At 50.9% G+C, this 20,165-nt stretch overlaps 1 protein-coding gene across 1 annotated transcript in view; it reads right to left on the bottom strand.

The window, feature by feature from the left end:
- Nucleotides 1–20,165, bottom strand: part of ANKRD11 (ankyrin repeat domain 11) — a 119,545-nt gene that overhangs the window by 60,350 nt on the left and 39,030 nt on the right. The window contains 1 exon segment of the mRNA XM_027513785.1: nt 5,771–5,852. The gene's annotated coding sequence lies outside the window, so the exon portion shown is untranslated.

The following is a 20,165-nucleotide window of genomic DNA, read 5'->3' as shown; positions in this document are numbered from 1 at the left end:
ACACAACACCCCACCACCAGAGACACCTGTAACACACACCACACACATACACACACACACACACCACCCCACCACAGACACCTGTAACACACACCACAAACCCACACATACACACACACAGCACCCCACCACCAGACACCCCACACATACACACACACACAAACACCCCACCACCACAGATACCCCCCCCACACACACACAACCCAAACATACATACACACACAGCACCCCACCACATATCCCCCACCACGGATATGCCACACACCCACACACTGCACCCCACCACTATACCCCACACCAGATAAGCCACACAGCCACTACAAACACACACACATACACAGCACCCCACTACCACGTATCCCCCACCACAGATACACCACACAGCCACCACAAACCTACATACACAGCACTGCACATTTCCCCCACCAGATACACATTATACACATCACAAGCCCAAACCCACATACATACACACACACAGCACCCATCACACAGCCACCACAAACCCACACACACAGCACCCCACCACCACGTATCCCCCACCACAGATACACCACACAGCCACCACAAACCCACACCCACCCCCACCACACACACTGCAGCACAACCATGGCACAAGTGTAAAGAGGGGCCCCTGCATTCGCTCCCTGCCCCCCCTCAAGGCAGACGCCTGCATGGTGACCTCTCTCCTCAGTGTAACCAGGACTCCAGGATGCACTCAGTCTGCTGCTGATAGTTATGGAACCTTGAAAATGCTACTATTCAGCGTCTTTGAAAAGTGTGGGGAATGGGGAAGAAATACAAAAGTGAAGGTGTCTGGACAGTTGGTGCCGCTCACAGCCCTTTGAGGTTCCTGGAAGAGTAGAACCCCTCCCACATTAGCCTTGGGAGATGGAGACCCCACCCAGAGACCTGAAGAACAGCTGTCACCAGATGGAGGATGCCAGGGAGATGTTGTGTGCAGACTCAAGCACAAAGAAAAGGGATATTTTTTCTTCTAAAAAAAAAAGTGAAGTATTAGCTAAAGGAGATTAGAGGAGCTTACACATCTGATCATAGCTTTTCCCATAAAAATGCCCACAACAGGGTTTCTCCAGCTGTGCCCTGCCCCCCAGGCAAGGCTGAAAACCTGTTCGTCCCCTGACCCATTCATGCCATAGGCCTCAAGCCAAGACAGCATCCGACATGCTAGCTGTGAGGCTGGGCTACAGCAGCGCTGACTCCACAGGCTCCAGCACCCAACTCACACAGACTCTAGAGACCCCCCCCCACACACACACACAAACACAGGGCAGGAACCCACTGTCCTGCTTCTGCAGCCCAGGCTTCCTGCGGCTCCTCCCTACGTCCGCCGCTCTGCCCGAGGCCAAGACGAAAACACGCAGGGGTGCCAGGCGCAGGGGAGGTGAGCTAGACAGTAAACTTTTCAAAAGAACAGAAGAATTAAAAAAGTAAAAAATCCTTGCCCCAAAAATTAACAAGAACAAATTTTAAACCCAGGCTGACCCTAACTAGGAGATGGAGAAAATGGACAAGGAGGAGGTTCCTGGAGGAGGCTGAAGTGGACAGTCGGCTGGGAACCAGATGCAGATGCACGGCCCATGAGACCCCACCCACACAGACAGCCAGGACCCTCCAAGGTGCTCAAGGGCCCTGGGTTTACTTGTGATAAACCACCCATTCACAAAAGGTCCACAGAGTCCAAGGCCTAAGTGCCACGTGACTTCCCAAGAGCTGGTTCCCACCCCCTCCTTCCTCCCAGCACTCTGGCCTTGCCCCAGGGCCTCTGCCTGCACAGACGCAGGGAGCGGGCAGGCGCTGAGACAGCGAGCACACGAGCACTGCCTGCCCCGCCTTCCTGATGGCAACCCGGGGGCCCACGCTACCCTCGGCCACGGCTCTGCACTGCTGTTGGCTCTGCTCTGCTTACCTTCCTCGCCTTCTGGTCAGCCCTCAGTCCACCTGCAGCACCCCCAGCAGATAACTGCGGATCAAACATGGCATCCTCACCCTCAGAACACAGCACACCGAGAACCTCACCACCATCCCTTTTCTTGACACTAAGAATACCCAAATCCCTATTCCCCAAGGGCAACACAAATGTCTGGCTTCCCTGGTGGCTCAGTGGTAAAGAATTCTCTTGCCAATGCAGGAGACACGGATTCGATCCCTGGGTCAGGAAGATCCCCTGGAGAAGGGAATGGCAACCCACTCCAGTATTCTTGCCTGGAGAATCCCATGGACAGAGGAGCCTGGTGGGCTACAGTCCAAAGGGTCACAAAGAGATAAAACTGAGCGACTGAACAACAACACAAGTGACGATCAAGGTACCAATTCCATGGCAGATAAGCACTACTACGTATAGAACTGATAACTCTAGGGAACCCTATCAACACTCTGTAATGACCTATATGGAAATAAAATCTAAAGAAGAGTGGAAACATGTATAACTGAGCCACTTTGCTGTATGGCAGAAACTAACACAACATTATACATCAACTAGACACCAACAAAAATTAATTTTTAAAAAAGGCATCTATTCTAGAGTAAACACCGTCCAGCCACAAAGGCGCCTCCCCACCTCCGCCCACACCCTCCTCCCCACCTCCATCTGGTCAGCCCCCAGACAATCCACCAGCGCACAGCACCTCCACCACCTTACCCAACCTCCTCCTCCCGTTGAGGTCCAAGTGGACTCAGGAATGGCCTCAAACACCGGCCTGCAGAAACCTCGAAAGCCTCACAGAGCCCGGTCCTGAGGGGCGGCAGGAAGGAGGAGGGACTCCATGCTGGCCCCACAGGCCAGTTCAGCTCGGGTTTCACAGAAGCTGTGCAGTTCTGTTCTGAAGCAGATGCAGGCCATCTCTTCACCCTCCAACATAACACTTGGAGGAAATCCCTTTAGCCAGCTTTTAAAATCTGATGGCTCAAAAAATAAAATAGGGAGTTCCCTGGTGGTCCCTGGTGGTCAGGACTCCACACTTTCACTGCCGAAGCCCGGGTTCAAGCCCTGGTCGGGGAACTCAGATTCCACAAGCGACACAGTAGAGTCAAATAGATATAAATAAATACGAAGAACACTGGTTCCGTGAGAATCCCTGTTGCTAACAACGGAAGGAAAATGACTGCAATATTATAAGCAACAGATGAGCTGCTACTAACAGCCCACAAGCCCTTCCAGCTCCTTCCTGCCCAGCACAACTGTGTGGAACCAGAGCCCTGAGGCTGCTGCAGCCAGAAACACCCGGACGAACTAGGGTGCAAGCTGGGCCCAGACGCCCTGTTTCTCTCACCTGCCTGCTTCCCAAACCCTCTCCTTGGCCACACGAGTTTTCCCAGCACCTCAAATGTCTTGGCGTAAGAGACCCAGTGTTTACTGACCACCAAGACCTGTGGCGGGCAAGAGTGAGGACTTTTCTGGGAAAGCGTGTAAACACAGTGGCCAATGTCTATAGGAACAAAAGCGAGCATTTAATGAAGCCTAATTTAAATGGCGTCTAATATTCCGTACTCTGTATGTATTTTAAGAGAGCCTAGAGCAGCCAGAACTCTAAAATTATAATAAAAAGTTATTATACTCAAAAATCTAGAATACATAAGTTTTACTTGTATAATTAGCTATGCATATTTCTTTGAGAAAGAAGCAAAAAGTGTGCTTTGTTATCTATTTTTAAATCCTGACAAATATCTGTTAAACAGGCAAATGTATTATTAGCACACTATGATCTATGAGCTTCTCACCAACTGCAAATCCACCCGCCACCGCCCTGCAGCCAAGGCACACCGCGTGTGCTGTGATGTGAAGGGCCACAGCCACCAGTGGCCGGATGCTGCTCAGGTGGCGGCAGGGTCAATAACTGTAACACAGTATGACCTTCAAACCGTGTGATCCAAAAAAAAACCATGCAAATCCAATCAGCCCGCCCCGTCATGGACCCCGGAGCCACAGTCACTACAGACCAGCCCAGAGTCTATCCAAACTGGGCCCTAAAGGATGCCGGGGAGGGACACGCGCACAGATGGAAACACGTAGCCACCTCTGTTGGAAACGGTGACCTCAGATGGGACCTCAGTGGTTCACATTCCACCTTATGTGGTCAGAATGAAAATTAAGAACAATGGATGATATGAATAACAATGAAAAAGCATTACAAAGCCTGCAAAATTAGTGTTTTTAAACTTGTGCCTTCAGATGCTAGGAAAGGTCACGGAATGTAGACCCTTCCACCAGTGTTCACACCCGCAGTCACACCCTCATCTCTATCACATCCAAACAGTGGATTTCTGAAGACAATTATAATCAGTGTAATCAGTATTGACTGAATATTTATGGTTCACAAAAGTGATCAACAGCATTAGATACCCTGGATTACCTGTGTGATGTACTGTCAAAATGACAACCCTTCCATCTCAGACAGCATTCCAAACAGGAACACGCCCACTGCTCGAAATCCACTAGAGCCATCAGGCCAGCCCCGGAACCTGTCAGCAGCCTGGCTGGTAAATTGTTTTCTTTTCATCAAGAATCACCAAATGCTTACTAATTACCTCATTTAGGCAGCATCTTGTTTTTTCTTGTCATAAATTAAGGCCAGCCTTCCAGTCTCCAAACAAAGGCCAGGCTCAAGCCTGCAGGTGTGGGTGGGCCTGGCTCCCCTCTGCCTCCTGCCCCAGGGCAGAGGCTCTCAGTGGCTGCCCTGGAATGCATGGGTTCATCCTGGAAGACCGCCCTGGGGGCCTCCCGGGGGCAACAGAGCCCACCACACCCCGACCCCACACCACCCACCAGTGGCCGGGCCGGCTGCTCTCCCACTCCAGACCACCCTGCAAACTCAGAGTTCTCCATCGCACTCAACTCCATTTCCAAGGAAACACTTCTATCATCAGAGAGGCCGGCCAGGTGCATCTCAAAGTGGCCGCACAGAGGACAGTTGAGGCAGGGTTGAGTCTGTGGGGTTGAGCAGCAGGAAAGGCTTCTTCCCTGTCTGCTGGAAACAGCACAAAACACACAGAATACACTCTGGGGCTGTTGGCTTTAAAACCTTAATACCAGGTCAAGGTATGAAACACTGAAAGGAGCCAAGTTTTCTTTCCAACTGTTATCAATCCACAGATCAGAAGACACGAGGAACTGCCCCTGGGACGTGTCCCCTAAGGGAGGAGGACTCTATCCTAGAGCAGAGTGTCCAGCCAGGCTGAGGCTGCACCAGGACTCCCAGGAGAAGGCAAGCTCAAGGCAACCCGGCCAAGAGCCCACCCCACACCCACCAACCACACACGCGGGCCTCAAACCTAAGGAAATTCACGTGTGCCTACTGGCCGGCCCGCACACAGAGCAGCATGGGCCACCCCGCTTCCCCGGCGGAGGGATGACAACGCTCAGGTGGTGCGAGCGCCACAGGCCCAGAGCACCAGACAGGGAGCAAGCCGGGCCGCGGGCCCAGGTCACCTGGGGAGAGAGCCACTAAGACAGAACGTTGGTAAGAAGTCAACTTTCGGCACACACCAGGCTGCCCAGCGTCTTCATGTGTCCACAGGCGCCTCTCTCTGGGACACCAGGGAAGCTACCTACTGACCCACAGGGCTCACCACCACCCTGCAGCCCCTTGTTTCCCTGAAATCCAAGACAAAACCCAGATACTGAGACAAAACTCTATCAAGCCCAAGAAAACCAGCAAGGAGAGGTAAGAATGACTTTAATACTTCTTTTTACAAACCAATGAAAACAATACAAACTGTTGAGAGAGAGCAGGTGCAATAAAATTCTTACCGAGTCCATCGCTGAAAGCCGTGGCTGATGACTGTAAATTAAATCCAACAGAGGCGTGTCCCAGAGCAGCGGTGAGGAGATTCTGAAACAAGAGGATCCAGTGAGCGCCTATAAATACTAATTTCCCCTCAGTTCTTTTCGTAATGTCGCCTCTCTCTGTGTGGACTACACCATGGCCCTTCCTTCACTTTGGGTCACTCCAACAACCCCGAGGTTTTAGGGTGTCTGGCTGTACAGGAGAGGCGCTCACACCCGGGACTCAGGGAGGGCACCCTAAGCAGACACCTCTGTCTGGACTCCGCTCCTGGACAGCACTGCTCAGAAAGGCCAGTTAAGGAGAGAACACCGGAACGGGCCAGTCATTCTCCCCAGAGCAGGCGCCTGAGGCCTGGGGCCCTGGAAGGGCCATCTGCAGACGTTCTCCTTTCAGGAGTTTGACAGTAAGCCTCTGCCAGAGTTACGGATTTTGTAGCTTCTACAGACTCACTGTCACACTCAAGAGTAAAATTGGAACTCACCCCGCACGCCAGCCACGCCTGCCCCTCAGACAGGCCAGTCCCACGACACTGTCCCCTCCCCACTTCCTCCCTTCACCTACCCAGGGACCTGCCCGCAAAGGCAAAGGACAATGATTCAGACCAAATGAGCTCCCAGGATCCAAGGTCAGAAACGTGCCTCTAGGTCCAGCTCAGGAGAAGCCAGAGGGCCTGGGCGACCCCACAAGGACCAGCACGTGTCATCAATGTCACTAAGAAATATCACACAGAGGGGCCTCGTGGGCAGGCCAGCCACAGGCAAACAGCCCCCTTACTCACAAGTAAGCTGCAGCTACACAACAGAAGCAAATCTCAAAAATCTTATCAATGAATGAAAAAATGTCTTGGAGGGATATACTGAATGTATCTGGGTCTTTCAAAAACACATGAAACTTGAGACTTCCCGGCAGTTCAATGGCTATCTACCTGCCAATGCAAAGTGCACGGGTTTGAGCCCTGGTCTCGGATGATTTCACATGCTGCGGGACAAGCAAGCCCATGTGCCCCCACTGCTGAAGCCTGCCCACTCGAGGACAGGTGCTCCGCGATGAGAAGCCACCGAAACGAGAAGCCTGTGTGCTGCAACAAAGAGCAGCCCCTCCCCACCACAACCAGAGGAAGCCCCCACATTGCAACAAAGACCCAGCAAAGCCAAAAATAAAATAATAATAAAAAATTTAGGTACATGAAATAATACATTTGATTTATAATGTATTCATTCAAAACTAGGAGTTTAAAGGTACACAGACAACTAAAAACATCTTTTCATTCATCAAATATTTTTACATCAAAACCAGCAACTTCAACTATTTGAAAGTCAAAATCTAGTATCAAAAGAAGAGCAAATGGTACCATATATGATCCTCCAAAATCACTATTAAAAAAAAAACAAAACACAGATTTTATTGAGAAGCCTCTCCAAAGACCTACGCCAGAAATCAAATCAGTGGACACTGTGGCCTGGCCGTATGAACAAGCGACACTGCCAGCGGGAAGAGGAGGTGACACGGCAGGGTCACAGCAACACTGCCCTTCCGAGAGAGCTGTGCGGTCTCAGGAGCATACAAACCCGGTTTCCACAATCCCATCAAGAACCCTCCCATCTTCACACACACCAGTGGTGCCATGTCAGGATGGGACGCGCAGACAGGAACCGGGCACGGCTGGCGGGACAAGCGCTCGTGGACAGTGGACTCCCAGGGTCTGCACATGAGCTACACGTGTGTGTACACAGCTGGGTCAGGACTTTTTTGTCCTGTTGCTGGCACAGGATTTCTGAAGCTGACGTTAAGCACAAGGACTAGAAAAGCAGCTTCCAACCACACCTTGGTTTTCTTGAAAAGCACAAGCTGCTCCCTAAGTGTCTTGATTTTCCTATTAAGACAGTAACAGGATAACACAGTGTTTATGATGAAGTCGACACCTAGAATACAGCAAATAACAACTACTGCTCAGTCTCTGAAACCAGCACGCTGTCACTTGGGACACACCACCCTCCACCACCCTGGGCACTTCCTGGGCCTAGGGTGCTAAGCGCCCACACCCCTTCCACACAACAAGCCACACAGAACACGGTCACTCAGACATCACAGACACACTGGAGACCCTGACCACCAAGACAGGAGACAGCTTTCCTGGGGGTCTAAGTCAGGAAACAGACTACCAGTGTTTAGCTCCCAGCAAACTCAGAATTCCTAGTCAGCACCCCACTCTCCACAGAGAGGACACTGTCCCCTGCCGTGGCCGGGGGCACTGGCGCCTGGCCCTACAGACACCCCGTCTCAGAAGCCAGGGCTGCGGCCGTGACACTTGTGTCCAGAATCACAGCCCGCAGCAGCCTCTCTGCTGTCAGCGCTCCTGCTCCTGTGGGCCCACCAGGGGCAATCAGAGCAGCCCTCTGTTAGACCCCATTCCCAATCTCCAGCTCAGAGCTCCTCACTGAACTCACAAAGCTCACCACACCAGAGACACGCCACATCACACACGCACACAGACGAGCCCCAAGGTAATTACGACTGTATTTCCTGCCCTGGTTCAGGGCACTCCTGTCTAGAAGATCCTCCAAGTCCAAACCTGCTGTGCCCAGCTCATGACCAAACCCTAGACAGAAGCCTGGAGTCATCCAGCTCCAAACCTCTGCTGCCTCAGCCCCCACCAGCCGGCCAGACTCCTGACTCAGCAGCCCCAGTGCTTCCCCACCCGTGTCATCACAACCCCCACCACGCTGCTGGGAAGGGAACGCGCCGTGTCTCGTTTATCCCTACATACCCCACTCTGCCCACAGGAGTCACTGGGCTCACGAGGGGTGGATTCGAGTCCAAACTTGAGACGCCACCCTGATGACGCACATGCGTATGTGCACACACGTACACGCACACACACACACAGAGCAAAGGAGCTCCCACTTTCCTGCTGGGAGGGCGGGTTCCCACTGCAGGCACCCCACTAAAGGTGTGCGCCCCGGGGACACAGGCACCCCAGCAACTCCAGACTGCTTCCAGTTTCTGGAAGACACCCCATTTCCCTCACAGGAGATGGCTCCCCTCCGCTCCCGTGTCCAGGGGCTGTTCTCCAGGCCCACTCTCTGGTTCTCCGTCAGGTGGCCATTATGCTGGAAGACAACGGTTGTGCTCAACTCCGGGGCTGCACACCGCGCCCTGGGCACTAGCAGGCCCAGCATTGGCCTCGGAGCAAGAGCACACAACTGATCCCTGGGAGAGCGGGTGCGGAGAGGAGGCCACTTCCCAGATCACAGTCAAGTGCCCGGCTCTAGACCTCCGAGCATCCGTGCCCTTACAATCCACCCAGCTCCCAATCACCCTTTGACCCAAGTAAAAATTCACCCCAAATACATGCGATTAGTGGGCAAAATTAACCAGAGGTAAAAACACAGTAAGTAAGATGCCCTCCCCGGCCACTGCGTCCCTCTAGCCCAGCCAAGCGATGGTGCCCGGTGGGCTCCTGACAGCTCTCAAGGTCACAGGCCCAGCATGCCGTCTCCCAGAGCGCCGGGGGCTGCCTTACTTCCAAGTCAGTGCATGTCCAGAAACGAAGTATCCACGGTCTCCTTTCTGGACTCACCAGTTTCAAGAGCTGCGACAGCCCTCGCCGCACCCACCTGCACACTGTGCTCCTCCTCCACCTCGCTCCCACCACGGAGCTTCCAAGCCAGAGTATCGAATGCAAAACAAGGTGTGTTCAACCAGCCCCATTCAAGCCAGCTTAAGTGCTCAGACTGGAAGCACTCCCTCAGCCTGCAGAGACTGGGTGAGGAAAGCTGCGTGACATACACACGTGCTCTTCTTTAACCACAGAAACCGGGCCAACGACGCAGACACTGGCCTCCAAGTCTCCAGCTCCCACCAGGAATTTCAGACTCCACCGCCACCCAGGACTTTCCACGCTCCAGGTGGAAACAAGTGGCTCAGAAGAAACAACAGGTTGCTCAGAAGACATGCCCTTGTATTTCAAAGACTTCAATCTTGAGTGATCTGTTCCCGGAACATTCCCACCCCGGAAGATGCTTCAGATTCTGTGTCTCGGGGTGAGTATTGCAAAACTGTTTTAATATTTTCCAAGCAAATCTAATACATTATCACTGCTCTAGTCCCATTTGCCTACCCAAACCCCTAAACACAAAACCTTGAGAATCCTTACCACCCTCACCCTCTAAATACATTGGAGAGGGCTGGTTTGAGATGGAAGACCACAGAAATGAGAGGGTTCCACGGAAGTCACCGGAGCAGGACTAGCTTCACGCTCAGAGGGGACCCGAAGTCCATCTGTCAACACAAGGACATAAGAACGCCAGCTACCGGTCCACTGACCGTGCTCCAGCCCAGCTGCCTGGCCACCAAATGAAAGCCTACCCAACAGCCTGACACAATACCTGCCAAGACACACGCCTCCTGGGTCCAAAATCTGCTCCGAGGGGCAGGACCCAAGCCTTCCTAATAAAGCAAAGAGTGTGGACCAGCTAGGCCGTGCCACTCATAGGAAGTCAGGGCTCAGGTCAAGATCGTCTTTGGGCTACCAGTGATCTAATGTGTCGTGAGTGATCTGTGCTGTGATCCTGGGTGTGAGAGGGGTCCCCACCCTGAAGACTACACAAACACACAATCACAGCAACAGCACCCTGAAACGCCTTGTGCAAAGGGCTACAGGGTGGGGTGCGGCCCAACCGGCAGGTGTGCGCAAAAGTGTGGTGACCGGCCTGCTGGGAGCCCGACGCCCACCCACCAGCCCTCGGTCGCAGTCGCCCTGCCTGCACAAACGTGCTTTCAACTTGTCAAGTCAAGGAAGGAGAGATCTTCCTCTTTTAAATGTCTGTGTTTAACCTAATGTGCTGGTGCTGCACCTCATTTCTAAACCACCTCAAATTTCCAGAAGACACTCTTGCAATGACAGTGCTAGACTGTTAGAGTGACAAGCACGTCAGCCGACAGGCTCTGCCGCCAAGCAAGGAGACGCCCACCGGTCTACCTGCGTCCCCTCCGCCCAGTCTTCCAGGAGACCCCTCAAGCAAAGAATCTCCATTCCGAAAAGTGAGTAAATTCTTCTATTAAAACATTAATATCCAAATTTCTTTCCTGGCAGATGACCCTCAGCAGGAAGAGAAACTCCAGTAGAAAAGACACATTGTTTCCTTACAGCAAGTATTACTAGGAAATCTCAAACCCTGGGTGTGAGAAGAGAACAAAGCAGAATGATCATTCAGCGAGAATATCGCAACTCAGACCAAAACGCATGAGAGCATCAGGGCAGCCCTTGCCTCCTGGAGCCACTGTCTACTTCCTTCAGACTTAAATACATCAACAGCACACTGTAGGACACGTGCAAACAAAACATCCTGACTGTAGACTTTTCTGTTTTTTATTTTTTAAATAATTTTATGTATTTGTTTCTGGCTATGCTGAGTCTTCGCGGCTTTCTCTAGTCTCAGTGAGCGCAGGCTCCTCATGCGGTTGAGGCTCCACTCACCATGGGGCACAGCTCCTCAGGCACACAGGCTCAGTAGCTGCGGCTCCCAGGCTCTGGAGCACAGCTCACTCGTTGTGGCACTGTGGGCGCAGTTGCTCCGCAGCATGTGGAATCTTCCCAGACCAGGGATCAAACCCGTGTCTCCTGCATTGACAGACAAATTCTTTACCACTGAGCCACCAGGGAAGCCCTAACTACATATTTTTCAGTAATTATAATTACGAGAGTAAACTAACCAATTATCAGCTGAGACATCTTGAAGTAAGGATCAGGGGCTTCCCTGGTGGCTCAGATGGTAAAGAGTCTGCCTGAAATGCAGGAAACCCTGGTTCAATCCCTGGGTCAGAAAGATCCCCTGGAGAAGGGAATGGCACCCCACTCCAGTACTCTTGCCTGGAAAATCCCATGGATGGAGGAGCCTGGTGGGCTGCAGTCCATGAGGTCACTAAGAGTCAGACACAACTGAGCGACTTCACTTTGACTTTTCACTTTCATTCATTGGAGAAGGAAATGGCAACCCACTCCAGTATTATTGCCTGGAGAATCCCAGGGACAGGGGAGCCTGGTGGGCTGCCATCTATGGGGTCGCACAGAGTCGGACATGACTGAAGCAACTTAGCAGCAGCAGCAGCAGCAGCTCTTAGATGGACTGACTCGCTTACCCCAAGTTAGTGAAATTCTGAATTTAATATACATTTATCAATGGTATCGTTAAAAAGATGGGAGGGGGCCTCATGACTCAGCACAGACTGTCCCCAATCTCCTAAAAGCTGACAAGGAGAATTGTGAAGAAAAATCATACTCACCCAAACTTAACCTGACATGTATGCTACCATTTTCAGAAAAATGACATTAGCACTAAGTTAGATTCCTGAGAAGAGACCCACAATGAAAACACAGGACAGATCTCTAAGTGAAGTAATGTCAATGTATAAGCTGCGAGGGGACGGAACATGGCTCTCATTCCATGAGTCAAAAATGACACTTATAGGGCTTCCCTGATGGCTCAGTGGTGATCAATTCGCCTGCCAATGCAGGAGACATGGGTTCAATCTCTGGCCTGGGAAGACCCCACATGCTGTGGAGCAACTAAGCCCGGGCACCACAAATACTGAGCCTGTACTCTAGAGCCCGGGAGCCGCAGCTACTGAAGCCTGCGTGGCCCAGAGCGCGTGCTCCACAAGAAGAGAAGTCACCACAGTAAGAAGCCCTCGCACCACAACTAGAGAGCAGCCCCGCTCACTGCAACCAGAGAAAAGCCCACCCAGCAACCAAGACCCAGCACAGCCAGTAAATGAATAAACAAACTTTAAAAAAGACACTTATGTATTTTATGACTGAGAATACAAGACAGAAGTCACACAAAGTCTTCAATATACACCAAAAACGGAGCACTGTCTGCCTCGGCGCCTGCACTCCTCCCAGCAGCAGGCAGGCCACAGTGAGGCCCTGCCCCTAGGGCCTCCTCCCGAGAGGGCTGCACACTCCACTGACTGCCATCACAGACCATGCACCTGGGCACAGCTCTCCTGCCCCTGATGCATCTGTGAGTGCCAGCTCACCACCTTCACAAGCAGCCAGGTTAATCTCCTGAAGATCAACGTGGGGCCATGCATGCAAGCTCAGGTCAGAGTCAGTGGCGTCTAATGGCCGTTGTTAAAATTCTGACCATGCCACTGTATTGGCAGTGCCCCTGGGTACATTCTAACAGCCTGTATCAGTCTTAAGTTTTCTCATCTGTAGAAAAAGAAATTCCTGGATACAAAATACAGATGAACACATACAAGCCAGTTGCATTTCAAGACATCAGCACAGTTAGAACCTATGATGAAAAACGGGACCGTGTCCCCAGGACAGACGAGGCAACCAATGGGACGCACACAAGCTCCAGCACCGTGGGCACACAGGGAGACCCCATTGATGACAGCAGGCACTCCAGATCAGCAAGCAGAGGGCAGTCCGCCCATGGGTGAAGCTGTGAGCAATCAGCTCGTGCACAGACATCAGTCTGGGACAGAGTACAGGCTCAAACATAAACAGCAGAAATACAACAACATTTTCAGACGGTACAGAAAGCTGTGTCTATGTCCTTGGGGCGGGGAGATTTTCTTAACTAAGAATGACGGGTCATGATTCACATTTTGGAAGACACTGTCCTAGAGGATCTCGCACAGATCCTTCAAAATAAAAGGACTTTATCTCAAGCATCAAATGTAACTACATCCTTCTGATCATCTCACAGGTGACTATTATGACAGAGCATCACCTTCATGCATGGCAGCTGTTGTTCAAAATGCACATATGTACACAACAACAACAAAACTCTTACCGTTCCTACTTAGCACTGAAGGTTAATAAGTTCCACTGTCTTCGGTAAAAACAAAAGATTTCTGAAAGATGGACGATACTTAGGTAAAAGCAGCTCTATGTATGAATCATGAGCACAACTATATTGGGTTAGCCAAAAAGTTCACTCTGTTTTTTCCATAAGATGGCTCTCTCCAGTAGTGCTTAGATGTCTTTAACTTGATTCAAAACAATTTTGTTAGATTATATTGTGACGGCTGTCACATCAGCACACGTTTTCTAAAAACTCAAAAATGGTGAATTTGTGTGTGTGCGTTTTAATACTGAATATGGGGGAAAAGCAACATTTTCAGTATATTATGCTTTACTATTTCAAGAAAGGTAAAGTCACAACTGAAATGCAAAGAAAAGATTTGTGCTGTGTATGGACACGGGGCTGTGACTGACCAAACGTGTCACAAGTGGTTTGCAAAGTTTCATGCTAGAGGTTTCTCCCTGGACGATTCTCCAGAGTCAGGTAGACTAGTTGAAGCTGGCAGCGATCAAATCAAGACATTAACTGGGAACAATCAACGTTACATTACGAGGGAGAGCCGACACACTTAAAATATCCAAATCAAGCAGTGAAAATCATTTGCACCATCTAGATTATGTTCATCACTTTGATGTTAAGGTTCCACATAAAGTTAAGCAAAAAAAAAACTTATTGACCGTATTCCCGCATGCAATTCTCTTCTTAAATGTAAACAAAAATGTTCCAATTTTAAAACAAATTGTGACAGACGATGAAAAGTGGATACTGCACAATAATATGGAACAGAAGAGATCTTGGGGCAAGCAAAATGAGCCACCACTAACCTCACCAAAGGCCGGTGGTGGTGTGCATACAGCGGGATTAGAAGAGAGTCCTCTACTATGAGCTCCTTCTAGAAAACCAAATGATTAATTCAGTAATGCTCCCAATCACACCAACTGAAAGCAGCACTCCACGAAAAGCAGCCAGAAATAGCCAACAGAAAACACATAATCTTCCATCAGGATACACAAGAATGCATGTTTCTTTGATGACCAGGAAGTAACTATTACAGCTTGGCTGGGAAGTTCTGATACATCTGCCATAGTCAGCAGACATTGCACCTTCAGATTTTCATTTACTTGAATCTTTAAAAATTATCTTAATGGAAAAAATTTCAATTCCCTGGAAGACTGCAAAAGGCACCAGAAACAGTTCTTTGCTCAAAAAGATAAAAAGCTTTGGGAAGGCAGATTTTTATGAAATTACCTGAAAAATGGCAGAAGGCAGTGGAACAAAACAGTGAATACACTGTTCTATAAAGTTCTTGGTGAAAATGAAAAATGTATCTTATTTTTACTTTAAAACTGAAGGAATTTTTTGGCCAACCCAATATGTGATCTCTGAATGTATAACACAAAGTTAATGGTTTTACTTCTAAGAAAATGGAATCAAATACATATGCCCTTTTAGTGCTAAAAACGGCATCAAAAGGAAAAACAAGTGACAACGGGCTCCATGTAAAACAGTGATGAAGGGTGTGGGTGACGGGACTCCCTGCAGTCCAGTGCTTAGGACTGGGCGTCCACTGCCAGGGGCCCGCGCTCAGCCCCTGCTCAGGGAACTAAGATCCCACAAGCTGCGCAGTGTCTGGGCTGCTGCTGGCCTGAGTTCACGTTAACATGATTGTTAAATTGCTACTAGTAAAAATTTTGTGGGGGATGGTGTGTGTAAGAAAATTGATCTAAAATGCAAAGCAATATTCAAGATGAAGTTGAAACACACAGGACAGACCTCAGGACTGAGGCCTGTGAAAATGGCCATGCTGTCCACAACACTGGTCCCATCGCAACAGCCTCATGAGCCATACGCAGCTCCACAGGCAAACCCAGCCCAGCACAGCGTCCACTCCACGTGTTCACACACAGACCCTGGGCAGGCTGAGCAGTCACCGCAGCAGAGGTCAGTCGGGTCTGGACCCACGGCCTGCCCGAGGCCGAGTGCTCTGCAGCACCAAGGCCCACACCCTCTGCTTGTCCTTGGTTTGGGAGCTGAGTCAAGCCCAACTTTTCAACTCTGTGATCTGTGACTCTGCTCTCAGAAGAAGAGCTGCAGAGGGATTCACTGCAGTTCTGAAACATACAGTGCCCTCGCTTCCAGCTCTGCACTCTTTCTACTACCTCACTCTCCCTGCCTCTTTCTCCTCTCCGGTCTTCAAGGGGACAATGGAACAATTCACACCACAGGCGTCCTCCAAAGATCCCAGGGTGCTGCAGTTGAACAATGGACAGCTAACACACACATCGGGATAAAATGTCTATGGTCCCCGCGGAGGGGCGCATGGGAACCAGAGCCCAACCAAGGGTCCAGAAAAGTATGACCCAACAGCCAAAGGGCTGGAGCCCTGGAGAGGGCTGCGGGCCAGAAAGAGGGACACCCACTCTGGGGGCTGCAAGTCCTGCTGGTGCCTCCTCCAGTCTCCCCACAGCACTGCGCATGTGCTCAAACTCTGGGAGACAAGTCTTAAAATATTTAAGTGAATTTTCATTCTGAAAAGACTGAAAAAATTTACACAACAGTCTATTACATATTTTACTTTTAATTTCGCAAATCCAGTGTCAGAATATATTATGCTACCCAATAACAAATGCAAAGTCATAGAAAAAAAATCAATCTTCAAAAGAATGATTTCAAAGATGTGCAAACCTGATTCTAAAAAATTAAACCTATCCTGCATAATTAAACAGAAGCTGCACGCGGCAGTCCACGTAACCCAGTGTTGCCATAGTGACCTCATGGTGCTGGCCAATGACTGCCACTCCTGGAAACCTACCTTCCCATGCCCTCCCTCGGTGACTTTAGCACTTTTTGAATTCACCAGAGAGTTCAACCTGGCATTGCATTTGTTGGGAGATTTCAAAACAATTTATTCCAGTTTAAACAGCTCCTAATTAAAAGTCTAAAATCAAGGTGAACTGTGACTAAAATCCTAGAAATATAATATTTTTTTAGTAAAGTAATAAGCATTAATTCAATGATCTGTGAAGGGTTTAGGTAGGCCTGAACATCCCTCGTGGACACCAAGCCCACGCGGACAAGACAAGGGGTGCAGAAACCATAAAGGACAGAGCAGGGAGAGGGCAGCCAGGCGGACGCAAGTCCCTGGGAGAGGCGACAGGCCTGGCCTCCTTCCTTCTTACTGGGGCTTAATCTCAACAGTCCACATCCTTACTCTTCAAAATATAATTAAGACTACGTTTTCGGACATGATGAATCTTGTGCAAACAAACTTTGGAAACTTCTCAGAAAGCCACCTGTTAACAAGGGACAAAGACTGTTCCTTTTCCTTTCCCTAGAGTTGTGTTCAAAACAGATGCTGAACAAAGACAATTCTAGGGAATTCCCTGGTGGTCCAGTGGTTAGGACTCAGCGCTTTCACTGTCAAGGCCTGGGTTCAATCCCTGGTTGGGGGACAAGATCCTGCAAGCTTGTCTTCATCTCTCCCTCTCAATACTTCTAGGTTCTGGGCCAAAACAAATCCATTTTACTGAGCTGGAGTATGTCATTCAGGAGTAGTTTTACACACCCTAACACTGGTTTCCAAAAGATGTCCGTAAACACCTTGTGGAGAAGCCTGCATCCTTAAGAAGGCAGACTCGGGTTGGTTCAGCCTCTTCCCCAGACCCTCACAGGAGACCCCACTCCCCCAGCAGCAGGAAGGCCTGGGCTCCCGGCTGCCTCCGACCCCATCCCGGCCCCTCGGCCCCAGCCAGCCTCCAGGCTGTCACCCTCACTCCCGCAGCTGGCTCACAGCCACTCTTAGCAGCACTTCACCACAAGAGCCGGTCTCTCCCTCTTTCACTAGAAAGATAAATAGGAATTTTTATTCTAGCCAAGAAACCTGTCAAATGTGAAGTCTTTGATGCTAGGCCTGTTCTCAGCAAAAACAAACAGGCACCTGCACTCGCGGCATCAGGAGCCCTCCAACTGGGGGGGTGATACGCAGAGGAGGCACACTCCCCAGGCAGATGCCCTGCACACCTGTGAGGGTGAGAGTCACACACGTCACCTGCCCACGACACGTGGACACTGTGGGAGCGACACCCTCCCCACCCAGGGCCAACCAGACCTGTTAATCCCTTTCAACAGGTTTTACAAGCAACAGAAATGAATTAAGGACACTGTAGGGACAAGTAAGGAACACCCTTTTATACATGTAAAGAGATACACGAACGGTACGAATTAAGCAGGGGCACAAAACAATGACCTATGACCAAGCCAGGCTCAGAAGGACATACTTGAGAACAAAGAGGTCTGTCCCTGGAGGGCGGCAGGAGCCGAGCCTGTGCTAACGTGCACCTGTGAGACAGGACACAGCACGGCCAGGCTGCACAGGCGATGAGTCTCAGTCAGGCACACAGCTTCAGGGAGCATTCACACGCACCAGTGCTGGGGCAAAAGCTGATGGAAAGTTTCAATCTGAAATCAACAATAACTGGCTGAGATGTTTTACCAAGGAAAGTATTTACATGAGTTCTATGCTCCTGCGTAAAACAGTAACAGGACTCAACACAGATAAACAGGGCTGTGCAACTTTCAAACAACACACTGCACTGCAAGCCTCCACATCAAACAGCAGTGCGCACAAGACTTTATCAGCAAGAACGGTTTTCATGCCCAGAGACGCTCTAGTTATAACTTCCGTCTGAAATGGAACTGAACAGATGGAAAACTGCAAGTGGCTGCTCGCCCAAGATCTGCTGTGCATTAAAGGCTTTCTGCTGGGAAGAGCAGCTGAGCGTGAAAACACACTTTCTCAGACAGCCTCCTTTTGGGAGAGAGGTGCAGGGGGGCCAGCTGTCAGCATCAGCCGCTTTACCCATTACAGAGGCCTGGACCTCGGTCCCAGGAACTCCGTCCATCCCTGGACGGCACCTGAAATCCGACAGATCAAGAGCACCAGAGGAGCCAAGCAAACAACTTCTGTCCACTGCCTCTTCTCCCAGACGTGGGAAGGGATGGAGGCCAATGCACAAGGGCCACCGGGGGCTTAGCAGCACACAAGCCCACTTTTCCCAATTCTAACAAACAGAAACCAACCACAAGTACCAACCAAAGACCAGGCAGGGCTCCACCCACAAGGTGCGAGGGGGCCAGCCGGGCAGCAAGGGTCTGGAGGCATCCACGGCACCCACCAGGCATGATCCAAAACCAAGGCCAGCACAGGGCACCCAGGCACAAGCTTCCCGAAGCCCAGATCTCTGCACAGCAGGCCAGAGGTGACTGCAAACAGCTGACTCGTCCCTGGAAGGCTAAGCCCTGGCTTGAGGTTGCTCATCAAAGGACATCAGACTGTGTGGAGACGGCGAGGAGCACCACCATCCATCAGACAGCCCAGCACCCACTCTGCCTCGAGCTTTCCAGCCCCACAACTCTAGCCGGGAGCACCGCTTCACCACCCCACACATGGCCAGACTACCGCCCCCCCCCACCCCCCACCCCCTGCCCACAGGAGACACGTCTCCCCACACGTTGAGCGGTGAGAGCAGAGCCTCTTCTGTGGAACACAGGAACAGGCAGGGACCCAGGTTTTCAGGACACAGACAAATGTCGGAGAACAACATTGGGGTCACTGAGGGAAGCACCGCAGGAGAAGGGCTCCGGGGCCCTAGGCCATCCTCGACCCCACAAACCCAGGACAAGCCTGCCAGCTCTTCAGAGCCCGGAGTGCTGCCCCTGGGAGCCACACCCTACCCCCCACACGGCACCCCTAACCCCCTCCTCTCCCCGGGACCAGTGCTGAGCGCCCAGCAATCACCCCACATCCTCCAACTGCCAGGAACACAGGGGAACACCATCACAGATGCTGTGACCACACCCTCCTACATCCATCCCTCCTCTGACTTTGATATCCTGACAGCCTCAGGTTTTTAAAAAGGGAGAATTAGCCTAGCCTAGCATATGTCCTGCAACAAGTAAACAGCAAAGAGAACATGAAGTTTTGCTTTTGAGAAGAATCCACCTAAAACCACTCTCCTGAGGAGCAGTGCCTGCCCAGTCTATTTCCAGTTCTATTTCCAAGGTAATTTTCAAAGAGCCTCCTAACTGCATTTGTGTAGGATGTAAGAAATGCACACACGATCAGCTTCTAGTTAGATGTGATAATGCACTACTGTGAGGGAGAGCCAAGCCCTGTTGGCAGAGGCCCCAAGGGTGCCCGGACCCTGGCAGGGACAGAAGGGGCACCGGAAGCCAGAAAAGGTTCCGGTGTAGAAAAGGTGTAGAAAAGGTGTAGAAAAGGTGTAGAAAAGGTCTTCACCCCTGAAGCTTAGACAAAACTCCTGAGTGTCAAGAATATGGAAAAGAAGCCAGGTTTTCCTTGGTGCTCACACCTAAAAGAAGAATAAGACAAAATCAACCAGGTCAGCGAGTCGCAAGGGGCCTGGAGGTGAGACCATGAAATCCCCAGCAGGAGCCTGGACACACAGAGGGCGCCCAAGAAGCTTGGCCCAGGCGGGCCCCCCCACCCCTGCACTCTGCACCTGCTTAAGGCTTCCGG

The sequence above is a fragment of the Bos indicus x Bos taurus genome, chromosome 18, assembly GCF_003369695.1.
Source record: "Bos indicus x Bos taurus breed Angus x Brahman F1 hybrid chromosome 18, Bos_hybrid_MaternalHap_v2.0, whole genome shotgun sequence".
NCBI lineage: Eukaryota > Metazoa > Chordata > Mammalia > Artiodactyla > Bovidae > Bos > Bos indicus x Bos taurus.
Note: the sequence above shows the minus strand (reverse complement) of the source record. Positions and strands in the feature narration are given on the sequence as shown.